This window comes from Pogoniulus pusillus, chromosome 2, assembly GCF_015220805.1.
Source record: "Pogoniulus pusillus isolate bPogPus1 chromosome 2, bPogPus1.pri, whole genome shotgun sequence".
In the NCBI taxonomy this organism is placed as follows: Eukaryota; Metazoa; Chordata; class Aves; order Piciformes; family Lybiidae; genus Pogoniulus; species Pogoniulus pusillus.
The window spans coordinates 41472920-41499763 of record NC_087265.1 but is presented as its reverse complement, the minus strand read 5'-3'; the positions used below and the strand labels follow the sequence as shown (position 1 = coordinate 41499763).

The 26844-nt window shown below is 46.6% G+C and overlaps 1 protein-coding gene across 5 annotated transcripts in view; it reads right to left on the bottom strand.

Annotated features, from left to right (window-relative positions):
* Positions 1 to 24012, bottom strand: part of WIPF1 (WAS/WASL interacting protein family member 1) — a 73269-nt gene extending 49257 nt beyond the window's left edge. For 3 of the 5 annotated variants that reach the window (XM_064162334.1, XM_064162370.1, XM_064162362.1), the window contains exon 1: positions 23024 to 23168. The gene's annotated coding sequence lies outside the window, so the exon portion shown is untranslated. Of the gene's footprint in view, positions 1 to 23023; positions 23169 to 23393; positions 23533 to 23783 lie in introns of those variants that run through there. The other 2 variants (XM_064162345.1, XM_064162352.1) reach the window with 2 other exon arrangements.
* Positions 24013 to 26844: the final 2832 nt, after the last annotated feature.

The following is a 26844-nucleotide window of genomic DNA, read 5'->3' as shown; positions in this document are numbered from 1 at the left end:
CCTGATGCAGTGTGTTCTCAAGCCAGCACCCTCACAGAAAAGCTGGGACAGAGCTCCTCAGCAGAAATCACCAGGAATGAGAGAAAAATCTTAACAAGATACCACACCAGTAAAAATCAAAGAGAACAGCTATATACTTGGTACAGCCAAAACAAACAAAGTGAAGTTCTCGTTGCAGTCAATAGCTTTAACCTGTGCCTGGAAAAGCACTGTCTGCTATTTCATTAACACTGAACACATCTAATAAAAACCCAGCACTTCTGCTCATTATATGGAAGTCTTAACAAGGCAGAGAAGACTGCATTCACTCTTCTAATGTCACTCAGGTCCACACTCCTGTGGTCCAGCAAGGCAGACTCTGGGCTTCTCACATGAGTTAATTCAGAGATGAGCTTCCTGCTCCTGCTTTGTACACTCCCGCTCTGAAAGCCCACATCACTCACTACTGCTAACACCAGTGCTGTGTGGACCACTACTTATCCACCCTCTGTGACAAGAAGGATGCAAACCCCCTGTAAGGTGGTTAAAGGGACACTTTAAGAGAACTAACCTGTGCTATTTGAATCCGTTGGAGGTCACCGAGTTCTGAACTTCCCCAGCAACTTCAATCTCATTTCCTGTAGCCTGGCATGTGACACCACACTTCCTCACTGCACCTTGCTAGACTCGCTTCACACACAGTATCACAGCATCACAGCATTATCAGGGTTGGAAGAGACCTCACAGATCATCAAGTCCAGCCCTTTACCACAGAGCTCAAGGCTAGACCATGGCACCAAGTGCCACGTCCAACCTTGCCTTGAACAGCCCCAGGGACGGTGACTCCACCACCTCCCCGGGCAGCCCATTCCAGTGTCCAATGACTCTCTCAGTGAAGAACTTTCTCCTCACCTCAAGCCTAAATCTCCCCTGGCACAGCCTGAGGCTGTGTCCTCTCGTTCTGGTGCTGGCCACCTGAGAGAAGAGAGCAACCTCCTCCTGGCCACAACCACCCCTCAGGTAGTTGTAGACAGCAATGAGGTCACCCCTGAGCCTCCTCTTCTCCAGGCTAACCAATCCCAGCTCCCTCAGCCTCTCCTCGTAGGGCTGTGCTCAAGGCCTCTCACCAGCCTCGTCGCCCTTCTCTGGACACGCTCAAGCATCTCAATGTCCCTCCTAAACTGGGGGGCCCAGAACTGAACACAGTACTCAAGGTGTGGTCTAACCAGTGCAGAGTACAGGGGCAGAATGACCTCCCTGCTCCTGCTGACCACACCATTCCTGATGCAGGCCAGGATGCCACTGGCTCTCCTGGCCACCTGGGCACACTGCTGGCTCATGTTCAGGCGGGTATCAATCAGTACCCCCAGATCCCTCTCTGTCTGGCTGCTCTCCAGCCACTCCGACCCCAGCCTGTATCTCTGCATGGGGTTGTTGTGGCCAAAGTGCAGCACCCTGCACTTGGAGCTATTGAACCCCATCCCATTGGACTCTGCCCATCTGTCCAGGCGGTCAAGGTCCTGCTGCAGAGCCCTTCTGCCCTCCAACTCAGTCACATCTGCCCCCAGCTTGGTGTCATCTGCAAACTTGCTGATGACTGCCTCCATGCCCTCATCCAGATCATCTATGAAGATGTTAAAGAGGATGGGGCCCAGCACAGATCCCTGAGGGACACCACTAGTGACAGCCGCCAGCTGGATGTGGCACCATTCACCACCACTCTCTGGGTCCGGCCCTCCAGCCAGTTCCTAACCCAGCACAGAGTGTTACCATCCAAGCCATGGGCTGACAGCTTAGCCAGCAGTTTGCTGTGGGGGACAGTGTCAAAGGCCTTGCTGAAGTCCAGATAGAGCACATCCACAGGCCTCCCCACATCCACCAAGCAGGTCACCTGAGCATAGAAGGAGATCAGGTTGGAGAGGCAGGATCTGCCCTTCCTAAACCCATGCTGGCTGGACCTGAGCCCTGCTTAAAACCAGATGAACAAACTACCGTTCCTGCATAGCATGTTTAAGACCTTTCTGCTCTCCTCTTGAACCAGTGACATTTCTGCCTAGCCAAGGAGCCCTCCTCTATGGCCTTCTGAGTCACTGCGTGATTCAATGGCCCTTTTTGTGCTCTTTCTTTTGTATTAACACCAAACGCTGACTGCGATTCTGCTACAGCAGGCTCAGTGCCCCTCCTCTTCTTTTAAAGAGGAAACATGTGCAGTAGTGGAGAATGTAATTAGGCTGCAGGCGTGGGAAATAAGAGCTCCAGCACATTGATCACATTTTCAGGATGGCAACAAACTGCTGCACTCACACAGATGTTAGCACTTCTCAGAAAGACTTTTCATCTGAAGATGGCAAATCGTTCTCACAGAGTCTAAGTCCTGTGGAAAAGAGGACTTCAGAAGAGTAGAGCTTCTCTTCTCAATTGTAACAGCATCCAGCCATGAGATCAACAGCCTGAGCGCATCACAGAAGGAGGAGCAATGAAGTCCAGGACTAGAAGAGTGTATCTACAGGATTAATCAATGTGTGGTTCTTCAGCAGTTTGGGTTGGTTTTTTTTTTTCCAAGATGGGATTAGATTGCTTTTCCAAAATTCATAAGTGGCACCAACACCAGAAACACTGGCACAGCCTGGAAATAAGAATTTGAAGACTACCATTTCAGGGAAGAGTCAGAACAGTCTTACCAGGCTCAGGAAGGAGATCCTGCTTTGCTAGAAGAAGCTCATTAAGGAATATAAGGCCAGGCTGGATGAGGCCTGATCTACAGTAGGGTGTCACTGCCTATGGCATGGGGATTGGAACTACATGATCCTTGTGGTGCCTTCCAACCCTGACTGATTCTATACCACACACCCTTCAATTAGGCTAAGGGAGAGGACAGAGATCAATTAAATGTCCCTTTAGAGAGAGCTTAAATAACAACCAATACCTGGGGCACCGATGAGCCTGGAAAGGACTAAGCAAAGGCAGGTTGATTACACAGCCCTTAGGGACTGATCACAAACATCTGTGCTGGGACAGATTGATTGCATTTGGCTGTACCTAAGTATGGATGTGAAGAACCTAAAGGGAGGAGAAAAGTGACCAAGCAGACAGTGCAACTGCACGTTCTGGCTGCAAAGCTTCCAGAAGCAAGCTGCTTAAGGCTGTCCTCCCACCGACATGCATTTCTCCCACCACACTGCACAGCCACCTCAGGTGTGTTGGCAGTAGTTCCATAGCCCACATCACTGACTGCATCAAGGAACTGATTTAGTGCCAGGGTAGGTATAGGCTGGATGTTAGGAAGAAGTTCTTCACAGAGAGAGTGATTTCCCATTGGAATGGGCTGCCCAGGGAGGTGGTGGAGGCACCGTCCCTGGGGGTCTTCAAGAAAAGACTGGATGAGGCACTTAGTGCCATGGTCTAGTTGATTGGATAGGGCTGGGTGCTAGGTTGGACTGGATGATCTTGGAGGTCTCTTCCAACCTGGTTGATTCTATAGGTGATTAGTTTGTCGTGTGCTCTCTTCAACACCACCACAACCACCCCCTTTACTCTCAGGTAGCAGCAGCATCAAACTGCCACCGTGAGGCTGGCTTTGCTGCTGCCCCACAGCACTAAACCACAGCCTACAGTGAGAGGCCCAGAAGGAACCAATGAGAGCTTCTTCTCTGCCCATTGGTTGATACAGTCTATGTAACAGCTATGTAAATTAAGAGGTTCCCACTAAAAAGGTAATCTTTTCAATTAAACTGTGCCAGATGAAGACATCAATGCTGTGTGCAGCCTCCTGGTGACCACAAACCAGTCTGCTGCCTCAGGGCTTCCTATCACTGTTTGCCAGCTTACTACTATCAAATGAACAAAAATTAGCTCACATACTTTTTTTGGGGGGGCAGGTTAAAATAATCTGACTGATCCTGCTGGAAAATGAGTGGCAATGGTTTCAAGGCTCCCTCCTGCCCACAGAGATGCAGGAGGAGTAGCGACGCCTGGCAAAGAGGCAGTGACAAACGACACCGTTCCAGAGAGCAGCAGCTAAGTGCTGAACACATCACACCCATCCAGTAAAAAAGTACTTTATGTGTAAACATACAAATGTGCTAGTTTGAAGCAGGCTAGAATGTTTTGGTGAAAAGAACTAGATAATTGGCTGAAAAAGGAAAACAATGGTTGTGTCTCCTTCTCTCACAGTCTCGCTGAGATGTATGGGAACAAGAAGGGTAAACATTAGATAACTTTTGCCATTTTCTCACTCTGCTTCTGGCTTTAGACGAAGCTACATCTCCTTAACTTCACTGCCACTAACCTTTGCTTCTTAACCTCTTGGCTGCACCTCTATTCTTTCTCAGGATTGGGGTAAGGTTGAGAGGGGCAGGGGGAGGTGCAGGGGTGGTTGAGAGCCCCTCCTGGGGACTCAGGTTTCTGGGAGGGGAGTTGTGTTTCTGTATTACCTTTTACCTTGTCTATTTCTGTCTATAACTGTATATACTGTAAATATCTGCTTGTATATTGTGCTAGCTGTAAATAAATAGCTTCATTTATATTCCCAGAGCCCGTCTGAGTTAGCTGGGGCATGTCTAAAAGCGGGGGGTGGGTAAAAGCCAAATCACCACATAAAAGAAAAGGAAATACATGCAGGACTGAAGAAAAAAAACAAAAAACCAGGACTAGCCCACCAAACAGATGCTTTTGCAGCAGGCTTTTTGGGTGAACACACGCCTGCTTGTGAAGGCACATCTGAGCTCCTGCGGTTACAGCAAGAGCGCGTGTCCAAACACATGTGCGCAGATGCACCTGCTCTGCCCCCATGGAAAGCTTTGGGCCAAATGGCCAAGGTATTATTTACACTGGAGAGCACTTGAGAGCCCTGTGAGAGGCATGCAGCTCAGGCATTTTCCCCGCAGTAAGCACGCAGAGACGCGATACGCCGGACCCCAAGCTTCAGAGGCGCTGAGGGGAAGTTGAAGAGTTCAGGAAGTGGCCATGTTTGCTCTCAGCACACTGCCTCTTTGTCCTCCCCCCCCCCAGCTGCTCACCCAGGGGCTTTCAGGCAACCCGAATCCCTCACAAGAGATGGGTTATTTCTCTCCATTTTATGAAGGGGCTATGTTTACAAAGTCACTTTTAATGTGTCAACTGCTATGTGAGGATCTAGCTGCATACGCTGGACCGTGCCAGAGTTGTGTTTGGAGTCCACGGTGGGTCAAATGAGCTTTTTTATCACCCCTCCCCCCAGATACTTGGTGTTGCTCAAGATGGGAGGAATTTGCTCACCCAGCAGGTAGCTTGCAGCAGTCTCCCAACCCCTTTTAAGCTATGCCCAAGGAAAATGGTCTCCCAGGGTGTTGCTTCGGCCAAGTTCAGAGCGCAGCAGCAGCACCTTGGTGTGCTCTCCAGCAAGGTCATGGAGAAGGCACTGCAGGGACAGAAAAGGCAGCTACGTGACACTGTGGGGGATTTGCCACATTCACAGAGCTCTCACACAGCAGTTTGCTTGAGACACCATGGATGTTAAAGGATCTGTCAACTCTGACCACAGGCCATTAAGATATAAAGAGAAACATCTGAAGCCTGATAAAATTCTGCCCTCTGTAAACACATCACTTATTTCTCTGCTCTTGTCACAGATGAGGAATCTGTTGAGTGGCATCTTTCAGAGGACTGAAGCCTCAACAGGATTTTTGGCAGTAATCTTTATGTGATAAGCCAACTGCTTGCATCTGATGCTGCATCTCACTTTGTATAGACGCAAGATAAAATCGTGTCTTCATCCTCTGAAAGATATACCTGACACTCTTCCCTGTGCACATGTGGCTACCTAATGGAGACATGTGCCAGCGACCCTGCAGATGGCACAAGCTGTTTATAAGACAGTAAACTGACTTCCCCTCAATCGCCACAAGATCAAACAGCATCAGATTTACAGATAAAAGGACCACCCTAGCGGCAATAACAAGTTGCGTAGTGGCCTGACAGATAAACCACACAGGAATGTTAACAGATACAACTGCAAAGCTATTTACACAAATAATTTGTTATCTTGTGTTATGAGGATCAAGAAGGCAATCTGAGTTTTTTGGTTCAGATTAGACACATGCACTACCTGCCTTACAGCCATACATTCAAAACAGAATGTCTTAAGAAGTCTCCAGTGCTAAACTTGCATTCTCTATTTAGCCCCAGGGAGGCTGTAGCCAGATGGGGGTTGGTCTCTTCTGCCAGGCAACCAGCAATAGAACAAGGGGATATAGCCTCAAGTTGTGCTGGGGGAAGGATAGGCTGGATGTTAGGAGTAAGTTCTTGCCAGAGAGAGTGATTGGCATAGGAATGGGCTGCCCAGGGAGGTGGTGGAGTCAGTGTCCCTGGAGGTGTTCAAGAAAAGCCTGGATGGGGCACTTAGTGCCATGGTCTAGTTGATTGGATAGGTCTGGGTGCTAGGTTGGCCTGGATGATCTTGGAGGTCTCTTCCAAGGTGGTTGATTCTATGATTTGAGCATACTGCACATGGTGACCCGGGCTAAAGGGAAACACTGAATCATAGAATCAACCAGGTTGGAAGAGACCTCCAAGATCATCCAGTCCAACCTATCCCTATAGCAATAGAATCACAGAATCCTTTAGGTTGGAAGGGACCTCAAAGCTCACTTGGAGATAGAGGTGAGATGCTGTTACCAAAGACTAAAGTCTTTGCCATCTCTTCTACATAACTGTAGTAAAAGTTGAGGAGCACTAAGAAGTAACTTTTCAAGCCCTCAAAATTATTTATAGTTAAGATGGATAGTGCCAGTCTCTGTTTGGTGTTGGTGAGACCTGCTCTATTGACCAGAAGCCTCATCCAAAGCCTACACTAGTCCTTTCCTCAACAGAAAAAATGAGTATGTCTAACCCTGTAGTAGTCACACAAAAAAACCTGAGTAGGCCTTTTAATTTGAGAGCAGCGTTCAAACCCCTTGCCTAATTTGCCTGATGAAAATGGGTCCTATTTATTCACTATCAGGAAACTCACCCCCTTCACTAATAATAGTGGATATGGTGGGGACTGTTTTCTATCTGGTACCTGTCAGCAGCAAATATGAGCAATTAACATCTCGGTGATTGAGCAAAACAACCCGTACTACTCCTGACCTTGAGCAGGCACAACACATGTGAGTGTAAAAGTAAGCCATCATATGGAGCTGCTAATATGCAACTACAAAAAAAAACCAAACCCCAAACCCACCCAAATCTTTTTGCCAAATCACCAGAGCCAAGCAATTAATACAGAGGTGTTCAAACTTCAAAGCAGGGGCACAGTTGGCAAGAGTTTGTTGAAAGAATTACAACCAGGCGTGGAAACTGGGACTTCTCAGTAGCATATAATCCCTGCTGTTTCCATTTCCTCTTGCTCATTATCAGCACAGATGGGGGCTGAAGATTAGTAAACAGTGGGTGTTTGGGGTGAATTAGAGCATGTGTGATGTAGAGCTAGGTATCCCGGTGGCATTTGTGTGACTTGGTAGAGAGATGTAAATATTTAATGTCACCCAGTACATTCTGTCAGGATGATGAAATAATAACACAATTCTTGGGGGTGGGGGAATACCAGATAAAACAGAGATTCTATCTTGCCCTCATCCAGGAAACAAACAAAATCTGATGGTCAGAATTTTTTCTGGCAGATTCCCCTTCTGCAGTATGTCTGTGGTAAGATGAAGACTTTCCACATTGCTCCAGCCCTGTCTAAATTAAGGAAAAGAAAAGCCCAACCAAAACCAAACTCTGAGCTACATAGATACAAGACACTGCATTTTCATTTAGCACCCTTGGTTTTAGCCACAGGTCACCCCTCTTTTGGAGGGCTGCCACAACAAAAAAACCCCACTATTAACAAAATACACCTAAAAAAGCATTCTCTCTGAGTGAAAACTGCCAAACTGACCCCTGAAGTGTTCTTCATGTATTAGGACAGACATTGTAAGAGAAATTTCGAAACAGAATTCTTTTGGAGGGCTGCCACAACAAAAAACCCACCACTATTAACAAAATACACCTAAAAAAGCATTCTCTCTGAGTGAAAACTGCCAAACTGACTCCTGAAATGTTCTCCATGTATTAGGACAGACATTGTAAGAGAAATTTTGAAACAGAATTCTTATCTTCATAGAAGACTCTTCCTATAGTTAGAGATATTTCTAACAACCTTAATACCAAACCAAAAAGAGAAGTGGTATTAAAAGGAATAGTGCTGAATGGTGCTCACAATACTTAACTTCACATAAAACACAGCTGTTTTTATACAGTAAGCTTACTCAGCAGGTCCACCTATGTACATTATCTTTCCAAAGTGTGTTCTCCAAAACTTTTAGCCCAGTAATAGCTGAATGTTCCTACTGGAAGGGCTGAAAACTTGTGATCAGATAGGAAAGAAGCTGCCCACAAACAGGATAATACAGAAATAGCCAATGGCATGTGTGCTAGTTTGAAGCAGGGTAGAATGTTTTGGTGAGAAGAACTAGATCACAGGCTGTGAAAGGAAAACAATGGTGATGTCTGCTTCCCTCAGAGTCTTGCTGAAGAAGACATGAAAACATTAGATAACACCCTTGCCATTTTGTCTTTTTCTCTGACTGGGCTTCTGACTGAGCTGCATCTCCCTAACCTCTCCTTCCACTCACCTTTGCTTCTTAACCTCTTGGCTGAACCTCTATTCTTCTTTAGGACTGGGGTAAGGTTGAGAGGGGCAGGGGGAAGGTGCAGGGGTGGTTGAGAGCCCCTCCTGGGGACTCAGGTTTCTGGGAGGGGAGTTGTGTTTCTGTATTACCTTTTACCTTGTATATTTCTGTCTATAACTGCATATACTGTAAATATCTGCTTGTATATTGTGCTAGCTGTAAATAAATAGCTTCATTTATATTCCCAGAGCCGACTGAGACTAGTCTGGGTGATTTCTAAAGTGGGGGGGGGGGGGGGGGGGGGGGGGCAGGGAACACCCAAACCATCACAGGCATGATTTCACTGGAGACAAAAAGAGCTGTGCACCATTTTACAGTATGAGCATCCTAGCCAAAGCTTTTTTTAAGGGAAAATAAGTCCAAACCAGTGAGAACTTTAGTCCATTTACTTGAATTCTTCCCATGGGTGGTATCACAGTATCATCAGGGTTGGAAGAGACCTCACAGATCATCAAGTCCAACCCTTTACCACATTCCATATCAGTAATATCTAGATACCAAATATAGCCACAGATCAGAGACAGTGCATACTTGCTGAGCAATTATGAACCAGAAGCAGCTTCTCTGCTTTATAAAGGATGAGATGTTTTATTCCTTGCTTAGGTACGACTGCCAGCAGTCCCATACTGATTGGAACTACAGATGAGTAAGCTCAACAAGATCAGATCATGTTTAAGGTAAGATTATGTGTTTTTCTTCCATTAATGCTCACTGAAAACAAGATTCTCCCAAGAATAAAGAGGAGAAAGGGAGTCTTGGTATACTATATCCACTACACATCACATTGTCATGTAATTGCCTGTGCAAATACCATGAATTAGGAGAGTTTATTAGCATGAAGTAGGAAAGCAGAAGTTAAAAAATAACAAGGAATTTCAGAGACCATGAAAAGCATCCAGGTAACAGCCTCGGAGACTGAATGTCTTTGTTTCCCTACTGAAAGGCTCAGCTCTGCTGGGAGATCCTACATCTCACTCACACAGAAGGGAACACATCCAAGCAAGACTGCCCAGCATTGGCCCAGGTCTGAAAGGATCACTCATAAGCCACCAGGGAGAGTTTCAATCCTTGTTCACCACTTGACTACTTTGTGATGACTTTCAGCATGGAAGTGTTTCAGTGCCATTTTGCACAGAAGTTCTGCCCTGTAGACTTGGGATTACCATTGCACTTAGACTATGCTAAACCTGACAGAAAGTGAAGTACAGCCATAACTCACCTGCCTGCTTTAGAGATGAACTGCTGATGGCCCATGACTCAGGTCAGACCACACCTTGAGTACTGTGTCCAGTTCTGGGCCCCTCAATTCAAGGAGGATGTTGAGGTGCTGGAACATGTCCAGAGAAGGGCAACAAAGCTGGTGAGGGGCCTGGAGCACATATCCTATGAGGAGAGGTTGAGGGAGCTGGGTCTGTTTAGCCTGGAGAAGAGGAGGCTCAGGGGTGATCTTATTACTGTCTACAACTGCCTGAAGGGACATTGTAGCCAGGTGGGGGGTGGCCTCTTCTCCCAGGTAACCAGCAATAGAACAAGGGACACAGTCTCAAGTTGTGCCAGGGTAGGTATAGGCTGGATATTAGGAAGAAGTTCTTCATAGAGAGAGTGATTGGCATTGGAATGGGCTGCCCAGGGAGGTGGTGCAGGCACCATCCCTGGGGGTCTTCAAGAAAAGCCTGGCTGAGGCACTTAGTGCCATGGTCTAGTTGACTGGGTAGGGCTGGGTGATAGGTTGGACTGGATGATCTTGGAGGTCTCTTCCAACCTGGTTGATTCTATGATTCATACTGCCAATCATCAAATCTCATTTCATCAACTGATGAAACTTAAGTCAGTTATCAGAAGACTACACTGGCAGGACATAAAGCAACACTTCTACCTCAAAAAGATATGGGGACACCCTGTTGTTCTCACAGCTAGGCAAACAAAAAGAATTGAGCTTCTGATGCTTTAGCTATGCAAATGCCTGTAACATGCTTGGGAACCACCAACAAGGATAAGCCTCCAAATGTGCAGATTGAGCTTGAAAGTGGAGGCAGTAGCATAATATCCTGGCTCAAAACAGCTTGGAACCAGGTCTCCTTCATTAGTAGAAGTTCCACACAAAAATACAACTGAACTTGTGATCATCTGTCTGTATCCCACACTCCATGTATTTTGTTCCTTCTGCCCTCCCCCAGAAGCAAAAGGCCAGATACTCAGCAAAGAACAGAGTCAACTTATAGCTAAGTATATAGCTTATGGCCCTGAGGGTGTTACCTATGCACAACAGAAAACTCCAGCTCACTGTAGTTTGAAATCTGTCTGAAAGTTTGGTGCTAAAAGAGTAGCTATAACTCTCAGGTCAATTTCTAGACTGTTCAGCAAAGCTGGCTGGCTCCCCTGCGAGGCTATGTCATGGCAGTGACCTAAGAAAATAGTGGAGAGAAAAGTTGCAGGAGTCCCCTAAACCCCTCCTGCTTGGCCTGAAAAACTACAGCTGCCCCCAGGAAAACTACAGCGTGGCCCCCTTGGGGAAGGTGAGATGATCAATCACAGGCATTTTGGCAGAGCCAAACATTTCAGGTCGGTCTGTGGGACACATCCCAGCAGAGCCAGTACATCTCAGCACGGTTCCTGATGGAGGATGAGTTGTAAGCCCACGCTCCCTGGCTCTCATTGGCAGTGCCTTGAAGCATCCCCATACGCTGCAGGAGTCTAAAGGTGTTTCTTCACCCGCTTCCCTCTCGCTATGCACTGCCAGTGGGGGCTCAGCTGCACCAGCTGTGATACAGGCTGTCTGCATCTACTTGAGGTTTCATGATGTTAAGAGTTTGGATTTAAGAAAACTTTGTGACATACTTAACTTTGGGCTTTTTGCTGCTAAATGCCAAAGAATAACAGAATAACAGAATCAACCAGGTTGGAAGAGACCTCCAAGATCATCCAGTCCAACCTAGCACCCAGCCCTGTCTAATCAACTAGAGCATGGCACTAAGTGCCTCATCCACTCTTTTTGGGAGCACCTCCAGGGACAGCAACTCCACCACCTCCCTGGGCAGCCTCTCACCAGCTTTGTTGCCCTTCTCTGGACACCTTCCAGTATTTCAGCATCTCTCTTGAATTGAGGAGCCCAGAACTGGACACAGTACTCAAAGCCAGCATTTTATGTTGCTCCTGGGAATTCCTGTTTTGAAGAACCTTTGGTTGACCAGGAGGCTGTGGCTGTTGTTATATACTTGAGGAAATAAAAAGAAACTTATTTTATACTTATCCCAGACAAGATTCCTTAGTGATAGGGTCTAAGATCCCACACTGCTGCAAGTTACAGAAAATGACAGTGATAAGAGGGGTCATGTGCTCCACTAGGAATGAACAAACTGGGACCAGAATGTGCCAGAGTTAAAGAGAAGAGAGACTGCAGGTTGTGACTGCACTAGATGGAACTGAGGATTGTTGCAAACATGCCTACAGATACTCTGGGTTTTTCCTCTCCAACATAATTACTTCTCAGCAACTCTCCAAAACTTTAGAAGAAAGGTATCAAGAGCACCAGAGCTTTAAAATGGTACAGTGATTCTACAGTCATGGTGGTGGGTTCCAAAAGTAATTGGTAGTGTCCACCAGAGAACAGAGGGAGCATCTCTGGATCCTAACAGTGCCAAGAGGAAAACCCTGCCAAACACTCTCCTGACCTTGCCTGGAACAATCCTGCTCTACTGGTATCTTCTCGGCACTGAGCCTGTTCTTGATGGAAGACTGCTGTGGGGGACTGCACCCATGGCTGCACTTACCAGCCCTTCTGCTAGGTCAGAGTCTGTCTGTCTGTCTGTTAGGCCTAGCTAAGAAATGGCAATGAATCATAGAATCAATCAGGTTGGAAGAGACCTCCAAGATTATCCAGTCCAACCTAGCACCCAGCCCTAGCCAATCAATTAGAGCATGGCACTAAGTGCCTCAGCCAGGCTTTGCCTCAACACCTCCAGGGACAGTGACTCCACCACCTCCCTGGGCAGCCCATTCCAATGCCAATCACTCTCTCTGGCAAGAACTTCCTCCTAACATCCAGCCTAGACCTGCCCCAGTACAACTTGAGACTGTGTCCCCTTGTTCTGTTGCTGCTTGCCTGGGAGAAGAGACCAACTGCCACCTGGCTACAGCCTCCCTTCAGGTAGTTGTAGACAGCAATGAGGTCCCCCCTGAGCCTCCTCTTCTCCAGGCTAAACAAATTTAGCTCCAGGCCCCTCACCAGCTTTGTCACCCTTCTCTGGACATGTTCCAGTCTCTCAACATCTCTCTTGAATTGAGGAGCCCTCCTCATTGCCATACAGAAGGAAGAAGGTGAAAAATAGACTAAATAAATAAAAAAAACCCAACTGATTTTAAACTTTCCCTTCTTGCAAGATTTTTCAGCTGTATTCTCATTTGCTTCTCTTCATACCCCTCAAAGGATGGCCTGGAGCAAAGGCCTCGGAAGCTGTAAATGCTGTGGTACTGTGTACCATCTGGTATCGTCACCATGGTTTCTTTAATGCCTCATCAGGCTCACTGCTTACTGAGTGAAGATGGTGTGAGAAGAACAAAAGCTTTCAGTCTACACAAAAGAAGACTGTCATATACTGTTCCTACTGTAAACAACTATAAGCTCCATTATTCCTCCTAAGAAGAAACTTTCTGGGGATCTTTCAAAGTACCAAACCAGAAGACAGTAACGGCAGCTCTTTCTCTTGGAAGCACAAAATATCTCAGTGTCCTCATTTAAGTACTGCCCACAATGACATCCAGATGGGTTTCACCCTGCAATTCACTTGCATCATCAAGGATGTTCTGCTAAACAACTGGCACATTTAACATTAATAAAGAGGGAACTTGTCCAGTCATCTCAAGCTGTTTGTCAGTTACAGAACACTTCATTTTCTAGTTCCCTATAGCAGCTCAAGTTAATTTGTCTTCCTTGACTCCAGCCCGCAGCACACTTTTAAGGATGCACAAATGCAAGAAGAAAAAAACCTGTAATAGAAATCACAAACACTGATCCTGCAGCGAGCTTCTAGGAAGGTGACAAACAATAAGTGAGGAAATAAACAGCACCTTGGTTCTGCTTAGGAGGACAAGTGTAAGTGCACAGCAACTCCTCTGAGTAAGAGGCTTCACTTTGACATTGAAACTAACCAAGTTGTTGATTTGCAGTCAAGGGACAATAAAGAATAATCTATTTAAAGTAAGTTATGCACTGAAAAAAAAAGTTTTCTGACCCTCCCTAAGCCCCTTATTCAGGTCAAGTGCTGAACTTCTACTTGAAAAACACAGTGGGTAGGTCCAAGGGACAAAATATTTCCTAATCATTTGTTGCTGTCTGGCAGTAAAAGACTTTTGGGACTGTCTGCTGACATTTGAGAGTTCCAGGTTCCAAGATGCCACCAGAGCTATTGATTGGAAGAGTTGGATGTTTAAAGTCTATCTTTCCACAGGTTTCAAAGTAGCATTAGTCTCCAGTGGTTTGAAGATCCAGCGGGTAGGCAGGAACAGTGACATACTGGTAGGTGCTGTCTGTGTGGCCTCAGATGAGCAGCATTCTCTGTACAACTAAGAGAGTTGTACTCATACATCTTCCTTACCACAATATTGCCATCATTTGGTTTTTTTTCCAGGAACAGAAAGTGTATTCTACTGGGCACTGGTCAAATGCATACCCTGTGTCAGTGGCCTTAAAAATCAAAGGCAAGATATATGACCACATGAAAAACAAGCAGCATCTGACCAAATCAGTGAGTTTGCACATGTAGCTCTGCATGCATGAGCATGTGGTTTGTTTACTTAAAACATATGCACCACACAGCACCCTTTATGGTTTACATTTAAGCTTCTTTTAAGAACTGTAGCTTCAACAGTGAAAATGAGTGTGAAAACTCTCAGCTTTGCATTTCCATGCCAAGAAACAGAACACCAAACCAAACACCCACCCAAAAAAGCACAACAAAACAACCTAAACCACCTTTTGGAAAAACGTTTGGCAAAGTGGATCAGCCACTGTTGGGTAACTCAGGACATGACAAGAGCAGTGTCCGATGCAATGGCTGTGGAGGGACTGATGAATTAGGGTAAATCAAAGAGAGGACTACAGACATCAGTCAGTACTGCACAGCTGATGCAGTCTGTTTACCAAAACACAATTCAAATTGAGCCAAAAGAATGTCAAATTCATCCTTGAATTGCTAGCTGAGGAACATTTTCTCAGGTGAAGGGAGGAGTAAGCAATTCTTCCCTCTCCCCAGCCTCCCCCACCAAGCATTTCCCATTATCTTTGTCCTCCCATTAAAAAGCTACCTTGCTGATGCTAGTCATAAAGCCAGTTACAATCCTGTTTAGGTTACTCATAAAAGGAAGGTTCTTGATTCATGCCACTCTTAAGCTCTGAAGTGCTGCCTCAGCAGCTGGAGCTTGCAAGTTACCTCCAAGCACCCACATCTTTCTTCAGGGATGAGGGTAATTTAAGGGCAGCTATAAGGTCCCACTATTTGCAGAGCCTGCTGGTGAGGAGAGCTAATGAGACACCATCTGCTGTTTGCAGCAGAAGCAGCAGAAACACCATTGATCTGGGGCAGCAGCTCTTACACTAAACTGGTCACATCACTGCTTTAGAGAAGGAAAAATAAAGCAAACAAGAAAAAGAGTTGGGGAAAAGGAAGTTCAGGCAAGCATTCTTGAAAAAGGGGTCAGGCTTTGAGCCACCAGGTACACAACCTGGTCTGGAGAGACACCATGTCTGCTGGAACTCATTTGACCTTAACTGCCAAGAAAAAGTGTTTGAAGGATTGTATTTTGCATATTCACTAGCACTGCACTTGGGTTTTCAGTGTTTCTCTTGCCTATAGAGATCTTTAAACTGAAAAAAGATAGAAAAAGGAAAAAAAAATAGCCAGCCCAACAGTATGGCACACAGAACTCATTATGTAGTCTATAATTTAATACTCAGAACTACAGCAGATTAAGTTTTATATACCCTCCAGGCTGAGTGGGAAGAAAGTCATGCTACTAACCAAATCATGCGGTGCAGTGTTATAAACCTGGGGGCAGTCTGAACCTGCCAGCCTCGGTCTGTCTGTGCCATGTGCTCTCATGTGTGCTGCAGGTACCTCCCTTGCCAAGAAATCCCAAGTTCTCAGCTCTACACATCCCACTGTAAAGATGTCTTTTCTGCTGTTTAAGACTGCTTGTTGTATTCAGCCACATCACTGAGCATGGCTGATTTGGGATACATCCACAAGCACTCACACTTGTCTGGCTGCCACTGAAGCCAGGCATAGCACCCACACCTATCTTTCAAGCAAAGCTGCCCAGACAATTCAGCTTTATGTAGCTGGCAGGCTCAGCTGTTAAAGGGCATTACTCTGACACATGACTCTTCACAGAACAGCAACGCACACATAATTGGACAACAGGTTGTGGTGACAATGAAGTAGCACATTATCCTATCCAGTTCCTAGGACTTAAAGGATTTCCCTGCTTTCCATGCCTGCTGCTGTCCTCTTACTATTGAGACACTCGTGCTAAGCAAGTTACAAAACTGATCTCTTATTGTGGTGAATAAGGGATCTGCTGAATGATGCAAGGCTCCACTGACTTTTAGTTATGCTTATGTAACTCCATAGTTTCACAGCTGCTAATAATTAGCAGATGACCTGTATAAGCACTAGACAAAAAAAAACAAAAAGGAAGAGAATCCTGCTTCATCACTTCAAAAACAAGCTATCAAAACAAGAATAATGACTTAAAAAAAAAAATCTTCCATGATTTTCTTTTTCTCCTCTCAGCAGAATTCAAACACACACAGCATAACAAGTTCAGCATAGCTTATAACTGAAGATCTGAATGGTGCCTTGTTCATAGCGTTTGGATTTGAAACACAGATGAAACTCACGGCTTAACTCTTTCCATGGTGCTCTTTAAAATGCCTATCTGTGTTCTCAGCTTCCTGATCAAGAAGTGTTCTTCAAGTGATTTTTTTTTATTTTCATAAAACAGAGAAATTCAGACTTGAATTTAGTGTACAGCTTCCTCTGTTTTCCCCCCTCCCCCAGCTCAGAAAGAAGAGATTAATTGTTATGCAGCAAACTGGGAATAACATCACTTTGGAAAAATTTCCTTTGCAGCTCTTCTCTTTATTTCACAAAATTCTTTTCCAGATCTGATGTTCTGGCTATTTCCTATAAAAGTCAGTGCAAACTCTTCATAGAATCAGCCATGTTGGAAGAGACCTCCAAGATCATCCAGGCCAACCTAGCACCCAGCCCTGTCCAATCAACTAGACCATGGTATTAAGTGCCTCAGCCAGGCTTTCTTGAACACCTCCAGGGATGGTGACTCCACCACCTCCCTGGGCAGCCCATTCCAATGGCAATCACTCTCTCTGGCAACAACTTCCTCCTAACATCCAGCCTAGACCTGCCCCAGAGCAACTTGAGACTGTGTCCCCTTGTTCTGTTGCTGCTTGCCTGGCAGAAGAGACCAACCCCCACCTGGCTACAGCCTCCCTTCAGGTAGTTGTAGATAGCAATGAGATCTGCCCTGAGCCTCCTCTTCTTTAGGACTAACTCCCACTATGAATTCAATAAAGCAAACATGAAAAAGAAAACTCTTTCAAAGGGTTTCTCCATTACTGAGTGATCTGAAAGTAGTAGTAGGGAAAGGAGAGTGTTTTATGTTTAAAAGCAACATCTTTGGCTAGTTAGGAGTTTTTTGGTCACTGTTATTGACCTGCTGCTATGAGACTGTGGGTTAAATCACTTCCCCACACTACACTTCTCTACACACTGCCATTTTTTAGCTTTCATTCAGACCTCAAGGTCACTTTTGGATGTTTTGAGACCACTTAGCCACAGATGTTCTAAAGACAGACAAAAGCAGTCATGCTTATGCAGTAATACATAAACAGAACATACAACCAGCTGGCAGGAACCACTGGATCTCATTTGGTTCAGAGCAGAGCTAACCTGTCTTAAAGAAGATATTTTGGCCCTTGCCCAGTCCAGTTTTTAGACCATATAAAAGGACAGAGACTCCATGAGGTCTCTTGATAACCACTTTCAGTGGTTAGCCATCCTCACCATCAAGCACCTTGCTGACAATTTTCACAGGAAACAGTTACAACGAGCTGAGGAATGCAATTTCTTCTTAGTGCTCACTTCTGGTACTGTTAGGGTCCAGGAAAATTCAGAGAAGGCTTCTACAAGCTGCCTGCTCTTCAAGGCAAAAGAATTTCAGCATTAAAGCACAGCACTCACCGAAGTTAAAGAGGAGAAGGAAGAGGGAATCACTCTACTTCCTGAAGTTATCACAAGAGAAACATGCATAAGCTATTTTAGGCTCAATGAAGATGCCAAGAGCATTTATTTTAACCTCCCTATTACTTGCCATTGAAGACCCTGTAGTTTCTTCTACAGAAGATATGTATTCAAGCTCTCATGAAAATATGCACCGAGGAGAGCCCTTCACATGGACTTAGTCCCAGGAAGGAAGTGGCTGGAGCTACACACACACATACTAAAGAGATTAAGAAATGTGCCTAAATTGAATCTTGGGAATTTAAGCTTCTGCAACGTTAGTACTTCAAGGAGTTACAAAATTATACATGAACTCCAAAGTGTACTTACGTGTAACTGCAATCAAATTAGAAGAACACCAACAAGGTTACAGCCAAGTGAAGTGTTACAAAACAGAGTCTCAAACTAACTCCTTGCATTTCCCATTTACTTCCTTCCAGGAATAGGGAAAAAACAACTTTATTCCAAATCCCTTTGATGTCTCAGATAAAACTGCTCCCTCACCACTTGTCTCCAGCCTTAGAGACTCTTCAGTGATCTTTGTGAACTAAGTTGGGTAAGGCCCAAGGACAGCTGTTCTTTCAGGCTCGTGTACCTGCAAGGCTGAAGTGTAGCTAGAGTATCTTCCAGAACTCTGATGGTCAGGGTTATTTCTACTGAACAAAACAAAACCCAAAACATCTTTTCGTGATTCTGATTTCACTTACAACTCAACAGTAGTATCACAGGATATTAGGGGTTGGAAGGGACCCAAGGAGATCATTGAGTCCAACCCCCCTGCCAGAGCAGGACAATACTATCTAACACAGATCACAGAGGAACACATCCAGACAGGCCTTGACAGTCTCCAGAGAAGGAGACTCCACAACCTCTCTGGGGAGCCTGTGCCAGTGCTCTGTGACCCTTACAGTAAAGAAGTTCCCCTTGTGTTGAGGCGGAACCTCTTGTGCTGCAATTTACACCCATTGCTCCTTGTCCTATCCCAGGGAGCAAGTGAGCAGAGCCTGTCCCTGTACCCCCACCCTGGCCAGCAATCAGATATTTATAAACATTTATCAAATCCCCTCAAAGTCTTCTCTTTTCCAGGCTAAAAAGCCCCAGGTCCCTCAGCCTCTCCTCATGAGCCATACCCTCCAGTCCCCCCATCATCTTTGTAGCTCTCCACTGGACCCTCTCCAGCAGATCCCTGTCCCAGTTTTGGGAGCCCAAAACTGAACTCAGTATTCAAGATGAGGTCTCACCAGGGCAGAGTAGAGGGGGAGGAGAACCTCCCTTGATCTGCTGGACACACTCTTCCTAATACACCCTAGGATCCCATTGGCCTTCTTGTCCACAAGGGCACATTGCTGTGCCATGGGTAACTTGTTATCCAAAGTACTCTGCAAGCACTGTGCTAAACAGTTCAATATTCTTCTTTCCTCCTGTTAAGATACCTATACATTTATACATACATGTAGCTGGTGTAACATGAGAGCACTACAGTGCTGTCATACTGGTGACCACAAGCATCCAAAATATTTCAGACCAAAATCTACTAAAACATAGTTCTAGGCATCTTCATGAAACTTAGCTTCTAATAATTCCTTTTCCAGGCTATTTGCCAACCAACAGTTCAGCAGTTGTTATTCTAAACAGACAGATTATGTGTCTTTGAAGGAGCTAAACAACAAGTAGGTGCTAACTGCACACAGGACAGCAGACAGAACAGTGCCTTGAAGATTTGTAGCTGCTTCCAGAATCCTTATCTTACTTAACTCCTTCCCCATAAAAAGAATGCTCTGCTCTCCCCATCCCTACTCAATTATGGCTAGCACCATAGATTTTGAACCAAGATACTTACTAGCCCCTTTTTTATGACAGACCAAACAGACAAAGTGTTAGAGACACTTGTTTCCCTACAAGAAAAAATAAAATGCCTGTGATAGAGACAAGAATTCAAGTCAATAGAAAGACCAGAAAAGCATTTAATTAGCTTTTAATTTTGATAACACTTGATTGTTGTGAAGAAACTACAATTAAGATACGTTTACCTTGGCAAAAGCAAAGAAATCTTCTCCTCCCCATTGCATCACATCACTATTCCTCATGGTTTCTCTATAAAAGTCCAATGTCCAGTTGGAGATTCAGCATTGTTGAAAATACAGAACATTTCTAGAGGCTGCTGCATAAAGCCATTTTACTAAATTGTATCCATCTACCAAGAACAACAGACATTACCTCCAAAGAGAACCTAGAAGTTCTTATCCCCACCTCATATTTGTCACAGAATACCAACATACATTCTTCTCTCCCTCCCAAAACCCTTGGTATTTCTTCAAGTAAGGCAGAAATCTAACAGCTGCTGGAACTTTATGCACTGGAGGTAGTGGAGGGCAATACTGCAGTGTGTTCCTTTCACATAAGATTAGCATTGCTTGTGCTCCTCAGTGCCCTCTCTACTGAAGATGGTGTGGAGGTCATCAGCTGTAAAGGTCATACCTGTTGTCACGGCTGAGAAATTGCTCCTTTTATAGCCAGTGTAATTTTCTAAGTGCACTCTTTCAGTTCTGCCTCTGCTGCAGGAGTACAACCTCTGAAACTATGATGCTGAGGTTTCTCTCAAAAAAAAAAAATAATAGAGAAAGGTCTAATGGCCTCATTGCAGTGCAGCCCCCAAAGACAGCATCTAACTACCTGATGCTCTTCAGAAAGCAAACTAATGCTCTAGAAAGCCAGAAGTGTACTTTTCAGTATAAATACCAAGGCATCACCAGAAGTTAGGACACAGCTAGACAGTTTCAGCTGTTTTAATTCCCATTTGCTGGGGTGAGTGATCTCAAGGCAGGAAGCAGGGGAGAGGCAGCATAGGGCTGATAGGGGGTTTTCATACAGACAGGGCAGCTGTTCCTCCTTCCCTTTGTCTTTTTCTAAACCTTTTTAGCCAAGATTGCTTAACCTTTCAGCAGTTCAATTGACAGCCCAACCCTATAGATAACTGGGAAAGACTGAACAAGCTGCAGCACAGGGGGAGGAGCAGGTAAGCAGCAACAAGAGAGGAGTGGAGGCAGAAACCACTGAGCTTCCAAGGGCAAGGTGTAGAATAACCACAGGACACAGCCCCTGTCACAAAGAGCTTGCACCCCATTCCAGGTCAGCTACAGAAACTATCATGCCTCTCACTTCACATTCCTCAGAAACTTGCCTTAAGCAACGATGGAAATAATCATTTCATTTCGTGTACAACACGGAGAACAGCACATTTGACAGACATGCTAACGACAGCGTCCTCCTCAGCTTGTGGTCAGAGGATGCCAAAAAGCCTAGAAGAGTACGGCAGAAAGACATGATACTTCAGGAATGAAAGGCAGTGCTTTCCAGAGGAACATGAACAGACACTCCAGAGGTACAATCTCATATTTTTCATATATTTGCTCTTACCCTAGCTAAACAGATCTTCAAACAACATCTGTGCACACATAAAAGGGTTCTTTTCCTCCACTTGTAGCTTTCTTCTGTCTCCTCTGATTCTCTCTTGTACTTTCTTCCTGAATCTCCCTTTCTGGCTGTGCTCCCCTCACGCGTTCCTGCTGCACCGAGGGCAGAAGCACTCTGCAACAGCTGTATTTCCTCCTCACATGCTCCTTCTCCTCGCCCACTCTAGCAGAGGGGAAAGTACACGCCAGCTCAGCCTGCCTTGTCTTTCACAACACTTGAAAAGGTGCGCTGCCAGAGCAGGTCTCCCCATGGCATCACCATCCCTCCTCCCTTCATTGAAAGCAAAGAGCTTCCAAGTAGGGGACACAGCAGATTACTTGCAGAGGCCAAACAGACTCAGAGGACCTCTTATTTGTCACACAGCCACTTAGGCCTCTACACCGTGCCCCTGAATTGGGCTTGGAGGAACTAACGGACAGGAGAAAAAGAGGGTAGAGCAGAAAGAGTGCAAAAGGAGGTGAAAGAGGAGCACATCTCAAGAAAATTGAGAGCAGCTGCTTCTCGAAGCCCTCTCTTTGAGGAAGCACTTTAAAAGCAAAAAAAAACAAAAGTACCTCACAGTGGGTTCCTAAACAAGCACACTTTAGTGCCAGAGACAAGTGCTGTATCACCTTTGCTTTAAACAAGAGGCCTGAGCAGGGTACTGGGAGCAGCTGAAGAACCCCTAGTCTCAGAGAAGGGTCATAGTCCTGCACTGCAAAAGGTGTTTATGCACAGATGAAGCCAAACAATTAGCGCAGCAGAGGACGACAAAGGGAGAGACATGCGAAAACTTTAAGACTGTTTACTTCAGGTTCCCAAACTTGACTCCTTCAAAAAGTTCCCAGGATCCAACTTGAAGGCCACAGATCTGCTTTGGTTTCCTCACCATAAAGCCTAAGTACAAGGTTCACCTCAACATTTGCTGATGAAAACACTTAAGGGAGAAAGGCTGCAACACAGTCATCTGTGCGAGTGACTAATGGTACCCTGCTTGGGTATCACATGCACGGGCAGTAGCGTATGCCACAGTCCCAGCATAGCTCTTCCCATTCTGCCATGCCAGCGGGATTTCACAGCCTTGACTATACCACAGCAGCGATGGACACTGATGCCACCAGCTACCTCCCTGGAGGTCCAGGCAGAGACGCCGTTTGAGCTGCCAAGAGAGGCCAGGGGCTGCGTCCAGAGGCCAACGCTATCGTCCATCCCGGGTACACACCCAACCCCAGGGAAGGTCTGAAAGCAAAGGGGAAGCAGGGAAGGATGCCAGCCCCGCCAGCACGGCTTCGGAAGGCAGAAGCAGCACGTCCTAGCCCGCGACAGAGCAGTCTGGAAGAAAAGAGAGAAAGAGAAAAGAGGCACGGAGCGAGACTCAGCTCCCGGCATAGGGACGGCCTCTGCACCGCCGGCCGCCCCGACCCTTGTACCCGCAGGGCGCTCTCCCCGCGGGGCCGGGAGGTGCCGAGCCGCCCCGGCGCAGCAGCCGCCGCCAACTCCGGGGCCCTGCCCGCCCCGCACAGGCTCCCCCCGCCGCGGGAGCGGGAAGCGAAGCTCCGTCCGCCTTCCCCCGGGTTCTGTCGCCCCGCGCCCCCTTACCGCGGTCTGTGCGGGCTACGCGGCGGAAGGGGACAGCAGCTGCTGCCGGCGCTCCAGCCGCTGCGGCGGCCGGGACATGTTGGGCCGGGCGGCTATTTATAGCGGCAGGAAGCGGCGCGGCGCGGCCCGGCTCTGGGGCGCCGCTCCCCCGCCGCCCGCGCCGCCGCACATGCCCGACCCCGCAGAGCCGGGGCGGGTGGGGTCGCCGCCGCTCGGCCCGCGATGGGTGCCTGCCCCGTCTCCTCTGCCTGCTAGGAGCGTCACCCCCGGCGGGGAGGGCCGCCCCAGCGGTGGAGAGAGGCTTTCCCTTAGGGTGATCTGTCCCGAGAGACGCGGGGGTGCCGGTAATGGCCGTAGCCCCTGCCCGTACCTGCGATGCTTTTCTGTCAGGTATTCAATGGAAGTTCAAACCGGCCAGAAGTAACGAGATAACCGCATTACAAGAAAGGTTTTTAGGTACCCGAGTGCTAACGACCTGAACTGTGAGCGTTAGTAACTTTTGCAGGGACTCATCCCAGCGGCTCCCTGGCAGTACCCGTGACCCGCACCGCAGCTCTGCTGTCGCGGACCTCTCGCCTCCGCTGCACCTACTCCGGCAGGGAGTGCCGGCGGGCGGAGGTGCGCGGAGCCCTCCCTCCCAGCACTCGACGGCCCTCTAGGAAAGCCGCAAGCCCCAAGGGCCGCGACGCCAGGTCTCCTCATCCCAGCTCCCCGTGCGCTATTTGTCCTCGGAGCTCGCAGCGTGCTTCGCTTTCCCTACCTGCCTCGGATGGCCTTGATAGGAGCCAGCAGGGGACGGCAGTGGAGCCTGGGGAATGGCAAGGCAGCGAGTAGATGTGCAATTAAAACAGTGGGGAAGAGGCATTTGCTTTTTCTCTTTGCCTTTTAAAGGTTTGCAGTATGCTGAGGTGTAGGAAGGTCAATTATCCTCTCTACAAGATGCCCTAAAAGATATTTGTGCTTCTTACCTCAATTAACACATGCAGAGACTGCTTTGCCAGACAGCTTGAATAAGTCTTCTAGAAACAAAACTTGTGTTAATGTTTTTGGGTCCAGCACTGAGGTCTTGAATGGAAAAATGCCTCAATTCTATGTAAAGGAGTAGCTTGATTAGGTAGGAGCAAGGTTGGAAAGGCAAGAGCTGTGTCCTGAGTGCCTATGTAAGCCAACAATTTGATTCCACACACTTCTGCCTCTCTTGGCTTTCACATTTTGGAAATATTTGGATCATTTTTGTGTACTCAGTGCATAAACATAGTCCCCCCTACCAGCTGCAAAACATTGTTGCCCAAAATATTTATTAGGGACAGATGTCCTGAAAAACTTAAGCAGGTCAGTGGCAGGTGCCTTGAATTCCCTTGTTAGCAACATGTGCCAGCAAGGTCAAAGACTGCACAACCTCTGTGCTGAGCTAACCTGCCACAACTTAAACGTTTTTACCAGGAGATGACCAGTTGCCCAAAACCAGCACACTGCCCTAAGAGCAAAGACATTACTGATTTGCCTTCAATTTAGGGCAAACATTACCAGGCTGTTGTGTAGGTCATTCCTGCTTCTGTGTCATTGCATGCTTGGAGCAGTATAAGGTGGGCACAAAAACAGGTTCAGGTTTTCCTCTCTACCTTCCTCTGAGCCATGCACACAACCTAGATTAGCTTCCAAGCAAAAATTATGGATCTCACAAATGGAAAAACCACAGGCACTCTGTGCTTACTACCTTTACAGACCTAAAGCTCATTAAAGAAGGTCACAAATTCACAGGAGGCTCCTGAGTGCAGCATGCTGCATTTAGGTCATTGGTTAGCTGAAAAGTCACAGAAAAGCAAACAGCTTCCTCTTGTCTGTGTTCTGGGGAAATACCAGTGATGTGTTTATTCCGGGCTCCATGTGAGATAAATAGCAAACCACTGCAGACATGCTTGGCTGTTAAAAGTTTGGGAGATGTGCTGTGGTGGGAGATCTGTGGTGGGATGGCAGGAAATGGTGACAACCCTTGCTGGGAAAGAGTTCTCCTTGTATGGGGAATACACTGAGTCACTGTTATGAAGGGGTAATTAGTGGATGTGAGATTATATTTTCCCCAAATCAATATCGTTTATTAATTTTGATATTCAGAACTCTCACCACCCCCAACCACTAATTTTAATAATAATCAGTTCTTTGTGTGGTCATGGAAGCTTTATACAGATAACTAGAGCTAGAAGGATCTTGCAAAAATGCATAAATAAACACTAATTGAACTGGAAGAGGATGTTCTTGTAGCCAGTACACCTCTTGTGGTCAATATACTGCTTGCCCACTAGATCTCAGAATCACAGAATCAACCAGGTTGGAAGAGACCTTCAAGATCATCCAGTCCAACCTAGCACCCAGCCCTATCCAGTCAACTAGACTATGGCACTAAGTGCCTCAGCCAGGATTTTCTTGAACACCTCCAGGGGCGTCAACTCCACCACCTCCCTGGGCAGCCCATTCCAATGCCAATCACCCTCTCTGCGAAGAACTTCCTCCTAACATCCAGCCTAGACCTCCCCTGGCACAACTTGAGACTGTGTCCCCTCGTTCTGTTGCTGGATGGACTCAAGGAGCTCCTGCCTTTCTGCCTATGGCAGAAGGTGATGGTGAATTACAAGAGGCTTTAAGTATTTACTCACAAAATACTATTTCCTGACTTGCAGGGCTAGCTACAGCTTCAGACAGTACCCAAACACTTTCAGGAAACTCTGTTACTTGTCAGCCACTGAGGCTTCTGATCCTTCCCAGGCTTCATGGAGTGCTGGGAAAGGAGGCAGACAATCTCTGACCTCATCTCTTGGCTCCTTTGGACAATCTGTGTGTCTCCAGGACTTCCCATCTTGGCGGGAGACTTTCAGGTGCAGGCAGGATGTCCTAGCACGATGTCACGCTGGCTGTGCAGACTGATCACGTGGAGGCATTTAGAGCCTGTTCCTGGTAAACTCAAGGCAGGCAGTTTCCAGGCAATTCAGGATACACTGAGGCAGTAAGCAATGGCAGCAGGCAAGCAGCAAGCACCAATACAGCAACAGAGCACACTGTGTTACCTGCTCAACTCTTTTATCAATACAGCCTGAGACTAATGGGTGTTTGGACACAGAATAGCCAATCAGAATGGCAGTTAGACAAGCTTGACTATATTATTTGTTTATCACAGGATGTAAACAAGTCTGGGCAAGCCAGACTCAGTAGCTTCAGGTTCTTTGTCCTCTTTCTTGTGGTTGCTTCTCCCCAAAACAGGAGGGAGAGCAGAAAAACATGCCTGGCAAGCCAGGACATGTATAAGCCTATTTTTGGTCTATCAAGTCTACCACAACAGTCACCCATCATCACTCTGCTGTGGTAAGCCTACAGACTCTTTTGGACTCTTGCCTGCTGGTCAGTCAGGCCACTGCATGGCAACAAGTGAAATTGTCCTGTCCACCTACAGCCAATAGAACTCAGCAGGGCTCTCTGAATAACCTTACACGTGGTTGCTTGCAGGTTGGCTGTTTCATACCTCTGCCAATCTTTGGTGCTTTCTCAGGGACTGATGTATGACTGTTCTAGGGCATCTTTTGCAAAGCAGTGTGTGATTGCCCCATCTTTAGCTGGGATTTTTTTCCCCAAAAGGGAGAAAGCATTTCAGAGCTTTGTTAGAAGTCAGTGTCTGTGCAACACTTGTCTGAGAAAAGCTTAGGAGAGTACCAGTGTCACAATTTTTCAGGAGGAGAGTGAGGGAGCTGATTTACACCCAGGAACATGCTGTGCTACACTTTATCCAGAAAATGTGAAGCCTTGCAGTTGGATCCAAGTATAGCAACCTT